The sequence below is a fragment of the Mesocricetus auratus genome, unplaced genomic scaffold (assembly GCF_017639785.1).
Source record: "Mesocricetus auratus isolate SY011 unplaced genomic scaffold, BCM_Maur_2.0 Super-Scaffold_6730, whole genome shotgun sequence".
NCBI lineage: Eukaryota > Metazoa > Chordata > Mammalia > Rodentia > Cricetidae > Mesocricetus > Mesocricetus auratus.
In genome coordinates, this window is record NW_024429184.1 from 24,731,358 (window position 1) to 24,745,282 (window position 13,925).

A 13,925-nucleotide genomic window follows, 5' to 3' on the forward strand; every position below is an offset into this window, starting at 1 on the left:
AGAGGAAACCACTTTGACTTTAGCTGATGTGCTTCTTGGCTTCTTTACCTCAGATGATTGAATATGGATTGCAACATACTCCATCAAAGCCACTAAGTCTCCATGGTAACTATGGTAAGTTTTAAAAGATATTCCATCAGGCTGGGAGAATGGTTTTCATAAAAGGAACCTAAGCTTATCTTTGCACTTTCCCAATCAAATGCCAGTCATGGTAATATTTGAATTCCATCTTCATCCTTTAGAACTAACAACTCTCTCACACACAATATGATAGATTGTAATCACTAAACTTCATTAGCATTATTTGAAATGCTCTCATTTTCTGCCCACATATTCACTACCACCTAGGAAGATGAAGGGATGCAAAATTTTAAAAGCTGCTTTCAATTCACAGATTAGGGAGGGTGTGTCTTCATAAAAACTTTCAAACTGTCTTCCTTCCCTCTAGATGAGTATTGCTTTTGATCAATCATTTGCATTTTCTACAGACCTAACAAGTCCAACAGGCCTAGGATGTCTGGCAATCTGGCTCTCTGACTTAACCTCCCCACAAAAATGACGCTCACCTCACTGTAGAGTAACCTAGCCAATGTGTCCTCAAATAATCCATTCTCTAGTCTCCCTTCTCTGACTTAGCAGGAGGTTCATCTCCTTTTACTTTTGATTCATCACTTATATTCAGGCACTGGGCAATTCATTCAATCTAGGCAACCACTTCTGGGCTATGCCTGGAACAAGGTTTAACAGAAGTAAGTCTCTTAAATCTTCCAAAGTCTGCATTTTTTAATTTCTAAAAACAAAAGACATTCTAATATACTAGATCATGGGAAGAAGGTCCCTGATACAGAGTAGAAAATCAGTAAAAGTGTTAATAAAAGATTTTAAGAAAGCCAACACCCTATCTTAACCATTTTAAGGGCACATCTTAGCAACATTAGGCCCATTCACTACGGTATGGCCAACTTCTCCGATTTATGCACTTTCCAATCCTACAGTTTTGCACCTCCTTACATACTAGACCTTCCTGTTTTCTGCTTGTGACTTTATAGTTTTTCTACTTTAAACATTTCAAAGCATAGTATTTATGTTTCTAAAGCAGTTTATTTTGCTTTAGCACAACATCCTCGGGGCTCATTCATATTGTAGCATGTGATAGAATTATTTTTTAGGTTATATAATATACCATTATAGACATGCATTACACTTTCTTCAACCACTCATCTGTTGATGGACATTTTCCCTGCCTCTTTGCTAATGTGACTAATGCTGTGAGAAAATAGGGGTATAAATATCACTTGGAGATCCTGCTTTAAATTATTTTGGGTATATACCCAGAAGTAAGACTGCTGGATCATATATTAATTCAAGTTTCATATTATTACTCAAAATGGCTAAACACATCACTAACAGTGCAACATTAGGTACTGGTCATCCTGACAGGCGCCAGATGTTATGACACCATGGTTCTTGGTAGAATGTGCTTATTGGTTGTATACCTTTTCTGGAAAAATATCTATTTGATTCCTTTGCCATTTGGGGGTAGGTGTGTGAAAGAGGGTCCCACTGTGTGGCCCAAGCTAGCCTTGAACTTCTGATGTCATCCTGGCTTTAAACTTGTGCTCTGCCTTAGCCATGTGCTGGGATCAGAAGCATGTCCAGCTATTTTTGCCTATTTAAAATTTTTTTCATTAGCATATGTTAACTATAAAAACTAGTGTAATTCAGTGGGAGGTTTTCATTTGTTACATGACATATTTGACCATAACTACTGCTACTCCCACTTCCTTCCCTTGTCCCTCAGTGGATTTTACAGGGCAAGAGATCTTAACAGATTTCCTTTTACTTTGATGTCCTTCCCCTCTGGATTACACATAAGAGAAAACCTGTCAAGCTTTTTTTCTATTTATCTGAATATATATCCATATATACACACATTCATTAGTTTGAGCCATTTATTATTTTAACAGGGGATATATATAAATATAATACAGCACAACTGAAAGAACATAATTTAATAGATATTAATATTTGAATGACAAAGTAGCTATTTTGTACTCTTTTTGTTTATTTTTGAGACTGGATGCCTATGCTTTTAATCAAGTATTTGGTATTATTGAATTTTATGTCTAGCCATTAACTCTCATCAGACAATGTTTATAATACCTTTCTTTTATTGTATAGGCCACCTTTCTGCTCTGATAGAGGTTTTAAATTTAATGTCCTTGTTTTTCATTTTGCTGTGATTCTGGTGTCATCCAACAAGTTACTGCCAGATCTCTTCCTAAAGTGTCCCCAGTTTTTGGTTTGGTTTGAATACTTTGAGGGTGAATAGTTTAAGGTTTTATGCTTCAGTCCATAGTCTACTTAGGAGTTAAATTCTTACATGGTCTAAGGGCAAGGTTCATCATCTTTTAGATATCCAGTATTCTCAGCAGTTTTTATTGGGGAAATCAGCTTTCCCTGCTGTGTAATTATGTTAACTTGTGGAATATCACAAAGTTAAATTCTCAACAAACCTGGAGTTGTTGAACAGCAAAATAATGAAGACAGTGCCTTATAAACCATCACTTAAAAAAATATCTACAGTCTATACTACTAGCCAACTAGAGAAAAATGGACAAGTCTTCCTTGTTAGTGAGTGTGTAAGGAAAGAAAGGAGTCGAAATGTCCCCTGAAACTCTTCACTTAGTAATCACTGTAGGCAGGTTTGTGGTTTCTTTTTTCTTCTCTGTATCTGATTTTCAATGTTTCAGCACTATATTTAACTTGATGATTTTAAATAATAAAAACCTTAAATATACTGCTTTAGTAAGGATAATAATGATTAGGCTAGCCTTTGAAACAAAAGTACAACAACCAAGAGATAAATAGTTAACTGGAAGATAATTCCTCATAACTCCCAAACAGCAATTAAGACCAAGAGCTGTACCAACTTGCAAGAGAGCACATGAAAGGAAGCTGCATTAACTAACAGGGAGCTGCAGTAACTCACAGGGAGCAGTAGTGTTGTGGAGGATACCTGCAGCAACTTACAGGGAGTTGCAGTAATACACAGGAGCTGTGATTTGTTTTAGGGAAATACTGTGACACATGCTTGACATAATGCAATAATGCAAATTATTCAGAAGGAATACATTTTTTTTTTTGCATCAAGGGTCTTTGGTGTATTAGTAAATCTTACCAAAACTGAATTAGTTATTTTGATTAAGAAAAAAACAAGAACTTATGAAAACAATCGATATGAATAGGATATGAGGATATTGATATTTGATTCCAAGGCTTGAGATGTTATTTCAGTGCATGCTATTCTGCTTGTGTAGAACACAAATGTTTAGCCATCTCAATCTATACTGAAGAAATGGGGCTGTTAGGGATTTCTTTAGACTTAGTTCAGTGTCTGTAGGAATGTAAAAAGAAAGTGGGATAACTTTTTGTCTTCAATTATTTTCCTTCATGTGTTTCCACATCCCAAATCTCTAAATCTAATTATCAACTTATATACAAAATATAAGGGAAGGCAACTAACAAAGTAGTAACAAACCCTGCTTGGGGTGCTGAGACCATGGCACAAAATGAGTTCTCATCCCTTCATTAGATCACACACAAGTCATGGGTTTCCTTCTTGCCCCAGTACTTGCTTTACAACAGACCCGTGGGGAAACAGGGCTTACTAAATGCAAGAGCTCATGAGGCTCAGCTCCACAACCAGGTAGCACTGATGACAGCTGGCAAAAGGAAACCAGAGCTAGGGTGTAGCTCCACAGTTGAGAACTTGCCCAGCATTCCAAAGCAGGGAATGAGACAGTAAACCAGACTGCAGAGAAAGCTCAGCAGTTAAGCATGCCTGTTGTTCTTACAGAGGACTGGAGTTCAGTTTCCAGCACCCATTTTCAGGTGGCTCACAACCACTTGAAACTCCAGATCCAGGGTATCTGCTACTGTCTTCTGGTACCAGCACATACACAACAAACAAACAAACAAACACATTTTAAAAAAAGGAAGTCAGAACAATCTTTAAATCTGTTTATCTTTCCTTTCTTCCTGCTACAAAAGCTGTCAGTTTTAATGTTCTCATACGGACACACACTGAACATCTGTGCTCTCTACTGCTGACTGCCTCAGCAGGCTCCCTGCTGGTAATGGCAATGAAGAACATGCAAAGGGCAAGCAGAGATGGCCTGGATCATTTGCTTTTATATAGTTTATCCATTGAGTATTTGGAATATGTCAAGCATTACAAATCAATCAAAATCAATCTGTCTGTCTGTCTGTCTGTCTAGGTTTCACTCTATGGTCCAGGCTTGTCTATAACCACAATGGCCTCAAACAAGCAGAGATGGTCCTGTCCCAGCTCACTGAGTTATAATCTTGAACAGTAGGATAATACTATTGCCCTTTAATGGACAAGTCTTAAAATGGCTCCAAGAATTATGGAACTTGAAAGCAAGGATCTAAAGCACAAAATAAAAAAAACTTCTTGTAATTTGCTTTTTCTCATCTATTCTGAGTTTTAAATGGGTATGATAACTTGAATGAGAATGACCACCACAGGCTTATATATTTGACTACTTAGTTACCAGCTGGTGGAACTTTGGAGGAAGGATTAGGAGGTGTGCCACTGTTGGAGGAGGTGTGTCTTTGGGGGCAAGCTTTGATGTTTCAAAAGCCTATGCCCTTACCAGTTAGCTTACATTTGTAAATATATGCTGCCTCCTTTCATCCCTCCTTGCCTCCTCTGCGCTTATAGAACAAAATATAAGTTCTCACCTACTGCTCCAGCACCATGCCTGCCTACCCGACTGCTGCCATGCTTCCTGCCATGCTGGTCAGTGGACTCACCCCACTGTAAGCCCCAAATAAACCCTTTCTTCTATAAGTTGCTTTGGTCATGATGTCTTGTCATAACAACAGAGAAGTAACTAAGACAGTAGCCTATTCCAAAAACAAGTAAATGTTCTAGTTAAAGGCAAAGTTTACCAAATAATTACTATACACCAACATGGTTCAGAGTGCTAAGTGACATAGAGAATTAGCCCAGGACAGAAGCACTGTGTGTATTTACTATGATGGTGTCTTCTATAGTCTATCTGAATGTGGTTTTCACATTTTTACTTCCAGGAAACTTTGTGCTGAGTTCTGCAAAGATCTCCTTGCTTATGAATCAAATACTTAGTACTGCCTTAGACAGTTAAAGTTTGCCTGTAAACATGACTCTTTTCTAGGCTCCCAGAGTGATTTTCTTACTTGCCCCCTCTCATCCCTCAATGTTTGCTACTGCTGCTCCTTTCATGCTGACTTCTCTTAAGTTTATGTTGGGGTCATGCCTTTCTCTAGCAATTTCATTTATCTCTGTACTTATAAACACCACCTATATACACAAGATAACTCCCAAATTTTACCTCTTGGTATGCATGTTTTTCTGAACCTGAGACCTGTTTTTTTACTTCATCTGACAATTATGATTGAGCACAAATTGTAGTTTTAGTAACAACAGTATTATGAGACAAAGACAGTAAACAAGAAAACAGTTGACATTCTGACAAAAATTACGACAAAGTCTTTAAAGAAAGCAGAATTGCAAGAGAATCTAACACAGGGAAGGAGGTGCCTCGTTTTAAGTGAGAGTGTCTAAGAAGATGCTCAAATCCAGGTGAGAATCCAGCTCATAGAAGGCAAGACGAAAGGGAGAGTTACAAATTATGTTGGTTTGAATAAGAACGGCCTCCGTAGTTTTGACACATTCCCAAACTTTTTACAGCCTACAAATGCCATTCCATATGTTTGCATATTCTAGTTTCCTATTTGATATCATTTGGTTTTGTTTTGATTTCCTTTGTGATAAGGATAAAACCTGGGGCCTCAAACTTCCTAATTACTATACCATAGAAATATAGGCCCAACCCCTTTTCCCCCTTTATTTGAACATTCCAAAAACTTTGCAAATCTAACATGTTTAACTTGTTATCGTCTTCCAAATCTATTTCTTCTTGTCACGGTCTAAAAGATAGTAGCATTACTCATCCAATTCATGAGAGACGCTCAGGTGTCCTAACTCTTCCTCTTCACTTTCCCTTATATTCAATCCATTATTGGGCTTACTAATTCTACCAAAAAAAATCGGTTTTGTCTAATTATTCTACTACCCTGGCTTTAAAATTCATATTCTAAGACACCACTGTCTCACAAGTTGTCTACCCAACCCATCAATTTTTATATAAAACTGGATTTATTTTAGAAAAATATAAACTTAATTATAATTCCTTGCTTAAGAGATTAATATCTACCAGGCTGGAAAGAGGGAAATACATTTGTCATGATTCACAGACAGCAACACTTACATAGAAGGAATGTATAAAGAGGTTCTTAATGGTTATAGGACAAAAAGACACAACACACATAAAAGTCAAAAAAATATCTGAACACTAGAAACTACAATTACAAAATACTTAGATATAAATCTTAAAAATTCATCTGGGCATGGTAGTAGACACCAATAACCCCAGTTATTCACCAGGATAAGGCAAGAAGATTCCTACAAGCTTGAGTCTAGCCTGAGTTATATAGTTAAGACCCTATCAAAACAAACAAACAAACAAAAAAGAAGACAAGATTTTAAAGTTGTAGCATCTATACACTGTCCACCACAAAATACCAGTGAAAGGGAAAGAAAAGGAAGTAAATAAATGTAGAGATATATTCATAGATTGAAGATCCAATACTATTGACACCACTTTTATTCCAAAATGATCTACAACCTCAACACAACCACAAGGGAAATCTCAACAGAATTTTTTGTTTTCCTAAATACGGGGTCTTACTATGAAGTCCAGGTTGGGCTTGAACATAATGATTTTCCTGCCCCCGTCTCTAAGTGGTGAGATTTCAGGCATGTGCCACCATGCCTCATTAGAATTATTATTAATAGATTCTGACAACCTAGTTTTACATAACAGCCAAAGGAACTGAGACAATCAAAATATTTCTTAAAAAAGGATGGAGAAATCATACTAACCTTGAAGTTTAACACACAGGCCTAGCAATCAAGACACACAGTATTGCTCTATTAGAAACTATGGACAATATGAGGGATAGAAAGAAGCAAATCAAATACGTTCCCACATATCAGATAGAAAATGTCAAATAGTATAATCGTTTTTGGAAAAAGTTTGGCAGTTGCTTTGTTCAACCCACACTTAACCACAAGAACCAGCAAACTCAATATTAGGTATTATCCAAGAGAAGAGAAAGTAAAAGTTCACATAAAAATTGTATGTTTTAAGTAGATTTTTAAATAATCAGTTTAAATAGGAACCAAACCTGACATGGCTGTACCCGCCTATAGTCCTAGTATTTGATAAATAGAGGAAGAAGAACAGGAGTGTAGAGTCATACTATCTTAAAGGAATATATCCCAGCATATAACAAACACACCTTTAGCATAGCACAACAAAGGAAATAACATACAAGCCCTTCATCTGGTGAACAGATAAACTATAGTAAAATCGTACAATGAAATATTATCAAGAAATAAGATCTATTGGTGAGTACAATAACACGGAAGAATTTCAAATGAAATGTGCAAAATTTAAACCATGATACACTAAAAGCTATTAAGTAAATAATTTCACAGGACATGGTGGAAAAAATAGCTACAGAAATAGAATAATGGCAGGTTGGAGAGATGGCTCACAGGTTAAGCGCACTGGCTGGTCTTCCAGAGGTTCTGAATTCAATTCCCAGCAACCACATGGTGGCTCTTAACTGTCTATGAGATTTGGTGCGATCTTCTGGCATGCAGGCATACATGCATGCAGAACACTGTACACATAATACATAAATAAATCTTTAAAAATAGATCAGTGGCAATAGGGTAAAGAGAAAGAAGTGAACAAAGACAAGGGAATATCTTGTGAGAATTCTGGAGGGAGGAGAAAACTGTTCTGTATATTGATTTCAGTGGTACTGTATTCTATATGCACATGTCTAAACTCATAAACTACACCAAGAAGCAAATTTACTAAAAACAAATTTTAATGTGAATTAAAACAAAAAAGAAACTTAAACCTTTTAGTGATTAAAAACATAGGTAAATTTAATCATATCCCCTGTCAATGGCTTCTCCCTTCAAAGTACTAAATGAAACAGCCTCTTACACCATTCTGAAATATAAATTATCATAGTGCACCTTATACTTTTCATTTATCTTTAAATTAGTTGTTCATTATTGATTTAATCTGTACACTAGGATGACTAATAATTACAATAATCACTTCACTGGTACTGAGTACTATTTGAAGTGCTTTATACAAATGATTTTTTTGAATCCTCAACAATTCTAGGAAGTAGGTGTTATTAGCAGTCTTATTTTATATATAGAAAAACAGGCACAAAGGAGTTAAGTAATATAATGAGTGTTTAATAGATAGTAAGTAGTGGAGAAACATACTATGCCTACAAGATTCTTTAATATATTTAATTTAGGCTGTATAAAATCCAGATGAATTCTAGATCCAAAAGAATAGAGCTAACTTCTTTTATGATCATAATTCAAATTCTCAAGTGAGGTGCGGTTCAGTGGTAAGTGCTTTTCTAGAGGGCCTGAAAACCTGGGTTTGATCTCTAGCACTGAAAATAAGCAGGTAAATAAAATAAAATCAAGGCCTCTGTACATGAAAAGTTTGTACTCCCTTTTTTCCCCTCCTAGGAATCTAAGCTCCAGGTGGAAAAGATATTGCAAAAGGCAAAGGTAGAATATATTTATGAACAATTTTACTTGTGGCATAATAAACTGCATTAACCAATTACTTCCAAAGATAACAGTTCACTTGGCAAAGTCTGTAGACAAGAGATGACTAATATGGGACTGATGAAGGACAGGGGACATAACATGCCACCTGAACCTTTCTTTTTCTTCCTAAGTGTGCATCATTCTGACCTGTATCATTTCTACTGTTTGCTATTCTACATGCAGCACTACCAGAAATCACAGAAAATTACAGGATTTCTCAGTCATTAAGGATTTGCAATAGGTTAATTTTAAAATTGGCTACATTTCACAGCTGCAAAGCTTTTGTTTGATTTTTTAGACCAAATAAGAAGCCATTATAGAAACAAATGACCTTCCAATGGGAAATGGAAATACCTACCAAAAAGAAAAGATTCCAGTAGAGCCATTAGGCATCTGCCAGGTAAGGTTAGTAAGGTAAAGGCAATGGCTCAGTAAACAGAGTGCTGAACTCTATGTCACAAAAAAAAAAAAAAAAGGCTCCCTGTCTGTTTAGTACCAAGCATGGTGAGAATTACAAGCAGACTATGAATCTGTTGCATGCTGAAAATAATAAAACAAATGAGCAAGGAAAGCTTTACCTTCTAATATGAGGCTACAACACAGCATTCATATCTGACACCTTTTTCATTAGAAACAACTAAAAGTATAATGACAGGTCTATCTAATGTTACTTGGTTTTTAAAGATACCTTTTGTGAAATCAGTATATGCCATTCACATAGTACAGGATGTGAAGGCGATCTGGCTCTGGCATCTGCTATCTCATTGCTTGCCAGGACTGATTTAGCCGATCTAACTGGTTAGGCAGGTGTCCTCATCCTCCCTCAATGCCCCAAGTGTATCTACCTGAAGCTGAGTATGAGGTTAGAGAGGATGACCTTCCGCAACAGAGGATGGTTCTTTGGTCAAGGGTATATGAATAGCTATGCTTCACTGCTAGAACCTCCAAAGACACTCAAGGATATTTGCCACATTTAATTTGATAAACAGTCTATCAATTTATTTTATTTAAAATTTTCTACGTACAATATATTTTTATTATATTCTTTCTCCTTCTCCAATTCTTCCCACATCTGGTGTACTCCCTACCCAACCAATATGTTCATTCTCTCTCTCAAAACATAAAACCAAAGGTCAAACCAAAGAGTCAATAAGATTAAAACAAAACAAACAAAAACATGGGAGTCATTCTGTATTGACAACTACTCGTGGGCATGGGGCCTGCCCTATAGTGTGGTTGATATATCTAGTGACACTCCATGGAGAAAGCCCAGAAGGCAAACAGCTTCTTAGTTAAGAGTGGGACTTTGTGTTCATTTTCCCTTCTCAATGTTGGGATTTTGTCTTGTTTGAACTTGTGCAATTTACTTTGTGTTGTAATGGTCTCTGAGTTCATATGTGTATCAACACTGTGTTTCTGGATGACACGGCATCCTTAAAAGTCATCTACCACCCATGGCTCTTACAATCTTTCTCTCTGCACACTCTGTCACATAGATCTCTGAGCCTTAGGGGGACAGGTTTGATAAAGACACCCCATTTTAGAGATGGGTACTCCAAAGTCTTTTACTCTCTGTATGGTCTCCACATTAATTACTATGTACTGCAAGAATAAGTCTCTCTGATGAGGGTTGTGTTATGCACTGACCTATGCAGGATCAGGCAGGACAGAAACTTCCATCCTTATTACATTCTATTTTTTAAGTGAATGATCACAATGAACACATGTAAACAACAATGTTTTCCATATCCCTTACATGATTAATCATTGCAGGTGAAAAATAAGTTGTCCCAAGAACCTATGCACATTCATACCCAAGCAACTTGTTATAGAGGAAACAGCATCAGCAAGCAAGGTATTTTTTTTTTTTTAGTTCTTTTGCTGGCCAGTTACATTTTGTGGCTACAAAGAAAGGACCAATCTTAGAAGAATCACAAATCTAAACTTTTATATATGAACAAAAATCAGCCAGCTCTATTTTAAATCCTCAGGGTGTATACCAACTTATCAACAGTTTCTTGTATCAAGAGATTGAGGGCAGAAATGGGTATAAAGAATTAATCATTACCTTTGATCACGAATCCTACCAAGAAAGGCACAAACCTTAAGGAGTCCCCTCTCAACTATGTGCCATTCTAAACTTTAGATTGTTTTCTAAGATTTTCTACCTCAAAGCCATTAACAAAAACATCTTAATCTAACCTCAAGTCATATTTAAGCTTTGTTTTAGCTATGATGCAGACTGAAACCTGTAAACACATCTCCCAACATTAAGATTAAAAGAACTTGAGCTATCTGGACTTCTGGGACTCAACTGTCTTTCTTAATCATTAACCTAAGTCACAATCCATACAGCTCCTCAAGAGAAAACAGCTGTGTGACATTTTCTAGCTCTTATTCTCTATCCTCTGCAGTCACTGCTTTATTAGGGATGGAGGCAATACTATATCTTGCTTCTATCCATATTATTTTCCCACGAAAATAACCTCATCATAATCCCTTACTATATTTACTAGAGACCCTCAATCATTAAATCCTATTTAAACTATCACTATTATTGTATAAAATCATTGCTTTAGTTAAGCAGTACAGCTTAAAAGAAAATTACCTTCATAATAATCCATATGTAAAAATGTCCAACAGAACAGGGTATTTCCATGAAATAATCACACCACATTAAGGGGAATGGAGATTTACCCATGCCCATTCACACCATGCCAGAGAAAAATGATAGTGGCAAACATGCAAAGACACATAGTATAGCAAGAGACATTCTGGGGCCAAGGCTCTCGGGCCCTTGCCTATCTGAGATTTACCCATTGGAGTTTTGCTTCCTGGTGAGCTGGCTTCCTGCTGCTCCTCTGACATGGCTACCAACACCAACACCCCCCCCAGAGGCTATCACTATGTAACTCTGACTGTCCTGCTGTCCTGAAATTCACTACATAGGTCAGGCTAGCCCTAAATTCAAGAGATCCATCTCCCTCTGTCCCTAAATTTGTCTTAGGGTTTTTATTGCTGTGAATAGATGCCATGACCGCAGCAACTCTCATAAAGGGAAACATTTAATTGGGACTGGCTTACAGTTTAGAGGTTTTTTTTTTTTTCCTTTTCTTTTTTCTTTCCTAGCAAGCATAAATTGCTTCCTTCTTGCCAAGTGTATCACTTACCTGGTACATATCTGATATATTATTTTTAATAAGTACTAAGACTATGTTAGATAATTTTAATGTAAAAGACTGCATCCTCCTTAATTGTGCTCAGACCAAATTTTACCCAGAAAGTAACATACTAGCAAAAAATAGGAACCAGAGATGGTTCAAGGTAAAGGCACTTGCCACTAAGCTGTACCTAGCATCCGTATGATGGTAGAAGAAAACAGACTCCAAATTGCCCTCTGATCTACACACACACACACACACACACACACACACACACACACACACACACACACACCTTTTAAAATGTAATAAAAGTTAACATGGCTTCCTGATTTGCAGTAGAACCTTGAAAAACAGAGTTTACAATTTCCAAGTCCATTTATGTTTTCACTGTAATGTCATCATTGTAATTTTAAAAATCAATTTAAATTCCTGTTGTTTTGCTTATTTTGTTTTGTTTTGTTTTGTTTTTCGAGACAGGGTTTCTCTGTGTAGCTTTGGAGCCCCTCCTGGAACTCACTATGCAGACTTGGCCTCAAACTCACAGAGATCCACCCGCTTCAGCCTCTGAGTGCTGGGATTAAAAGTGCGTGCCACCACTGCCTGGCTTTAGCTTCCTTTTATAGCAAGTTGGTAATAAGATTCTTTAAAATTCTATAAAGAACTTCTCCCTTCTCCCTTTCAATGTTTGTTTACTCGAGTCCTAGAGGTTGGATTCAGACCCTCTCACATGGTAGGCAAGTTCCATACACTCTCAGCCCTGCCCTGTATCTTTTATTTGTTCAAGTTGGTCTTGAACTTGTGATTTTCTACCTCAGGTTACAGAAGGGTATAGCTTTAATAGTAGTTTTAAAAACTTCCCATCTTATTTATAAAAATTTGCTATTTTTAATACATATTTATCATTTAAAAGAAAAGTTTTGTTATACATTGTAAAAAGTTTATAAGATATGTCACTGAGTATTAAAATCACTTCTAAAATTGTGGCTACCTAGCTACTGTTTTTAAAACACAAACCACATATTTTACAAACTTGTGAATTTAACTATAACTTTAATAGAAATACAGATTTTAGAATTTTTTTGTTTTATTTTGGGGGACAGGGTTTTTTACTAAGTTGCCTAAGCTGGCTTCAAATTCTCTATGTTACCTACACTGGGTTTAAACTTGCAATTCTACTGCCGCAGAGTATATTTTGGGAGGGTGGGTATCTTAATTTGAGAACACTAAGTGAAACTATCTCATAATCTAATGTGGTGAACTGTTAATGATACTGCTTTCTTAAAATTATATTTCTGCAGAGATATCTAGCTCAGCAGTTAAGAGTAAACTCAAGTCCATTTCCCAGCACCCATGTCAGGTGGCTCTATCCTCCTCTAACTCCAGTTTCAAGTACTCTGATGTCCTCATTTGGCCTCCATGGGTATCTTTTCACACGAAGACGTACACACACATTCATACATTAAAACAAAAATAAACCTTAAAAAACCTATATTATGTCTTTTCTTATGAAATCCAATAGTTGAGCTGTGGAATAATGTCTGTCTTAACCCCCCCCACACACACAAACACCACAATAAATCATCCTAGCTATAAAAAGGTAGGAAGGAGATCCTGTTTAAAGGCCTACAACCTAGTGTTTCCCCAGCTCATGAACATTGCACAGCTGGACTTCATGGCCTGCTATGGCAGCAAACAGCTGCCCTCTCCCCACTCCCCACTCCCCAATCAATGGAGAAGGAAGCACACCTATGTCCAACAGGAGAGCAATGGCCTGGCCAGTCTGGAAGTGACAGAGCAGCTGCAGTCTCTCTCCTCCCTCTTCTCCTCTTGTCAAGACAAAAACTCAGTTAATTTCCTTTTGCTAGTTTTGTTCTTTTAGCAACTTGTTCTTTATCTTACTTTTTTCAAAATCAAGACCCAACAGCGAGAACAATTATATTAATAATGATAGGGAATTTGTTTGCGCTGTTAAA

The 13,925-nt window shown here is 36.7% G+C and overlaps 1 protein-coding gene across 4 annotated transcripts in view; it reads right to left on the minus strand.

Annotated features, from left to right (window-relative positions):
* Rngtt (RNA guanylyltransferase and 5'-phosphatase) overlaps positions 1-13,925 on the minus strand; it is a 186,412-nt gene that overhangs the window by 4,495 nt on the left and 167,992 nt on the right. The window lies entirely within an intron of this gene.